Here is a 5,000-nt window from a genome sequence, read left to right on the forward strand (position 1 = left end):
TTTTGAAAAGTAGGCAACGCATGACATTCACCGATCTTTGACGTATTGCTTCACGACTACGGCGTCATAATCTTAGTAGTGTAAGCCTTTCTTCTTGTCACAAACTGCTAAAGATGGATTTCCGGCCCATCACCGACCCGATACACGCGTCACAAGGGTCAGCAGTGTGTTAACATTCCGAGAAAAGGGACTGCCGTTTTATATTGGCTACGTACTACTACTTATACTGTATGTTTTGAACGCCTATGACGTCATCACTTGGTCACTGGACCATGGAACCGGAAAGCACTCTACCTTTCGACAGAGGAAGCACCAAGCTCACGATCGTAGTATATCCTCTGCCATCTTATTTTACTTCGTTTTGTTTTACTGCTATTAATGATTCATCAGTTTATTTATTTATTATTTTTAAGACAGCGGCCAAAAACTGTCAGCTTTCATACCGTTCTGAAAGTTTTGTTTCTCGATCTAAAACTAGAAAAGCTGCATGGCCTCCCCATACGACCTTGCTTTGAGGCAGAATCTGGTAGATGTACCACCATCAAACACGAATCACAGGTACTCTACTTCTTTCAAATGGCTCTAGTTGAACTGACACTGATTTTTTAATTGTGTATTTTACGATTCTAGTAACAAATTAACAAGATTATGCATTATCAACAGGAGAAACACTCATGAGAATTCGGTTAATCATCTCTTTTGCCCTTGAAAACAGTCTTGATACTAATAGAGCAAACGTTTCAGAATAAGCCCATGTATCCCATGAGGTTCCGGTCATTTTAAACCTGGATCTGTGCGCAGTATTGGACGATTTTTTTCCCTTCATTCACTCCGGAAATAAAAGAACAGTGAGAAACATAAAAAGTGAAACATTTTGAAACGCCGTACAGCTTTGAAAAACACAAAAAGTGAAACATTTTGAAACGCCGTACAGCTTATGTCGCCTAACTCTTCTAATGTAACGAATGGCCATGGTAAAAATGTAACGTCCTCGTAATACCGATAAAAGAAGCTACCACCTCAGTAATATGCCTTTGTTGCCTCACCACATCGTCAATACATGTGAGCGAAAGCAACCTGCTTCATTCTTTTTTTCTTTTTCTTTTTTTTTTCTCAGCAGCGATATACTGAAGACTCCGAGGTTTGTTTTGGAGGTCCACGAATTATTATACCTATATATTTTTCTATGAACGAGTGTCATAATTTTGATTCATTGTCACTGCGTGGGATATTGGTGCGCTGTACTGAAAACCACACGCCTTCAGAACAGGAAAACAGAAACATATATTCACTGTACGTAATTACGTATGCAGCGTTATTTTTCAAAGGTTAAAGATAAAGAAGGCACCGGAACACTAGGGTAAAGGGGACTCCCATGTCATATGAACAACGGAAAGAGAGAGAGAGAGAGAGAGAGAGAGAGAGAGAGAGAGAGAGAGAGAGCATATTGTAGTCAAAAGCCAGAAAGTGTGTGTGTGTGTGTGTGTGTGTGTGTGTGTGTGTGTGTGTGTGTGTGTGTGTGTGTGTGTGTGTGTGTGTGTGTGATTCCTGCCTCCTTCAGACAGGAAGCGATCGGTGTTCCTACGTAATCACCGTCCATGTAGAATAGCCAGCTTCCGTTGCCTAGAAAAAAAAAAAAGAAACCCTCCATGACGTCAGCGGCTGGCGTCAATACCTTTAGGCCCGAAATAATGTACCGGATGCCTTATCCTTGATACGTACCTTGCTTGTTATAGTGCAAGACTGCAACACACACACACACACACACACACACACACACACACACACACATGAAATACCGCCGGTGTCATTTCGAAGAGTTCCTTATAATGTTAATAAGGTTTAGCCATACAAAACTTAAGGTGTACCGCACGCGCGACACACACACACACACACACACACACACACACACACACACACACACACACACACACACACACTTCGGTGTAAGAGTGATTAATTTTACAGAAGTTAAGGGAACAAAATATAGTTAATTATACTTTTCCCAAGAAATAATAGAATAGGTAGATAAATGAATAAGAATAAATAAAAAAAAAATCGGCTAATTCATTTCCGTCTTAGTTTTGATACTTTCCTTCCTAATATTCAAGTACAAGGTGAAAAGAAACAAAAAACAGGTGGATCATCCTGTAACGAGTCCTCAGAAATGGGTGAAATATGGTGAAGATAATGGCTAACTTTTGTAATAGTGTGGTCAAACTTAACTAGGGTGTTGTGTAACGTGGCATTGAAAAAATGAAGCATTCTTCTAATAAGTTCCGAAGAGCAGTAACCATGGCAACACCGATAGAAGATAACACGTGATAAGGGAAAAAAGAAAGGAAAACAGTGGCGGTGAATGAGATAATGAAGAAAGTGAAAGGTTTGGTGGCGATGAAGGAAAAAGCTCTTGACTCCAACCGCTTCCTAGTGCTTCTCGTCGTTATGGATTTGTAGTCCATAGTGTCATACATAGGCAAATAGGTAGATACGGTAGATAGTTAGATAGATACAAAGGTACATAAGTTAATAGATTATCAGATTCCTATGGATGGTTTAAAAGTCATCATCATCATCATCATCATCATCATCATCATTATCATTATCTCCATCATCATCACTATCACCACAATCATTATTAAATTCACCATGATCATTAGTTTCATCACTTACCATCGTCCTTTTCATTTCATTAACGTTTTTTTTTTTTTATACCATGTGGGTTTTTCACGGGAATTTATGGACTAAAGGGGGATACTTTTTGAGGTACCTCCTATCTCAAAGTCCATCCGCTAGGAAACCCTTGCCCCGAGTGAGGAAGCCCAACCTACACTCGGACCGTGGACAGGATTCGAACCCGTGCGCTTGGAGACCCCTCGGACCCCAAAGCACGCATGGTTCCACTGGCAAAACGTATGGGTGAAGAACACAACAGGTATAAAACACGTATTTAATGCCAACCAGGAGTGCACTGTGTTTCATGACATATAATTACGGTAATACAGGTTCACAGCCATCAACTGTTGGGGCTCAATGGACGTGAGGAGAGTGTGAGAAAGACTAACCTTGCCCGTGAGTTGACTTAACAGTGAAACATTGCTACGCTATATTAACGAATGTAATAAATAATGTAATGCGTAATGATGGAATACATGTGTCAATAAATAGGTGATCGGTGGTCACGTTTCATTGTAGGTCAGGGTGGAGGCGTCGTGGTCAGCGTAGGGAAGGAATGGGGAGACAGGAGGAGGCGCGGGATCCATGTAAGGCACGCTGGACTGCAAGTCACCATATACCCTCCGACACCACTGAGCGTGGGCTTCCAGTGCATTGTAAACGTTGTGCAAATTTCGGTTTTCCTGCACAAGATTTTCATACTGAGTTTGCGATTCCAGCTTCTCACCCTTCTTCTTTCTGCGGCAAATCCGTGATGCCTCGTTGTTAAGATCGCGTTTTCTGCGAATCTTTTCGTCTCCTTCGAGGAACTGCCTCCTGTGGCGGTGAGACGCACCTCGCTTACTCATCTTCGTGCTTGTGGTGCCTCCAACCGCCGCCGCCAGGTGGCCATTGGTTGCCTGTGACATCCCATCCGTGCTAGACCATTGTCTCATCGGGGGAAACGGATCACCAAACTGCTCACGCTCCCTAGATTCTCCGTCCAGCGAGCACTCCTCGGATGATGAAGGATGGTGGCGCCAGTCGAGGTTTGCAGCATCCAGTGAGTGGCAGTAGGGTGGATGTGCATTCAGCAGAGCAGGAGTCTCGTGAGAGTAGCCCGTGGCCTGGGCTGGCAGGAGATCCACTGGCTGTACCTGGAACGACGTGGAATTGGCCATCGTTTGCCCGTTGGGCAGGAAGGCATCACCAGGCTGGCAGTCCGCGACTTTTCTTGGGTTGGCGAGTGCAAATCGTGAGTCATTAGCATCCTCACAGCCGCTCCAGCCCTCCGAGGACGCGAGATATTCTACCGCTGTGTCGAGGTTGAAGTTAGTGTTAGGGCTGAGGGGTCTGGTATAAGGAGGCGTCGACGAGTTGTAGTCAGAGTAATCCATGTTGAAGTCTCCACAGAATTGAGTGACAATGTACAATTACAATATAAGTACGTCCGTTTCTCCAGACCTTGAGGAGGGTGTGTACTGCATAAGTCTGAGCCACAGCTTATATACCCTAATATCCAGCGGCATATGTTTTGCCGTCCGAACTCTTGACGAGGTAGAATCTTGTCATCTTCATGTTGCGGTGGTGCCGGTGTTATGCTTCCTACATGTACAGAGCATGGCCAGTGCAACCTCGGCGTGTTGCGTGAAGTTATCGCGTCTTGCCTTATCGTCGTCTTCAACACAAACGTTTATCAAATCATATGGAACACTTAACGTGGATATCATAAGGAAATAGGTATACGTACGCGAACACACACACACACACACACACACACACACACACACACACACACACACACACACACACACACACACACACACACACACACACACACACACACACACACACACACACACACACACACACACACACACACACACACACACACACACACACATTTAATATTGAATTCCTGAAAGAGTACGTAGGTATTATAGTTTTTACATTGCCCAGAAATAATAACGAACGTCTCCTGAGAAGAGCATAGGAGAGAGCAAGTATTCTAGCCTATTGTAGTACACGGTATTCATTCACATCAAAATCCACCTTGGCTCAGCTCGGCCTGAGATAGCTGGAGCATCGCGTCACTAAATTGTCTTATCTTATCTTTTATATATGCATTCTTGTCTTTCTTTTTTCTTTTCTTTCTTTCTTTATCTATCTATTTATTAGTTTTGTTTTGTGTTTGTCTTATTTCATTTTTTATCTATTTAATTGTATATTTATTCACTTATTAATTAATTAATTTGTGTGTGTATAATTCACCACCACGGTCGTCTGCTGGTCACCCAGCCAGTCTTCCCCATTACGGATCTAGCTCAGAGCTCATAGACCGATCT

This window comes from Portunus trituberculatus, chromosome 48, assembly GCF_017591435.1.
Source record: "Portunus trituberculatus isolate SZX2019 chromosome 48, ASM1759143v1, whole genome shotgun sequence".
Lineage (NCBI taxonomy): Eukaryota > Metazoa > Arthropoda > Malacostraca > Decapoda > Portunidae > Portunus > Portunus trituberculatus.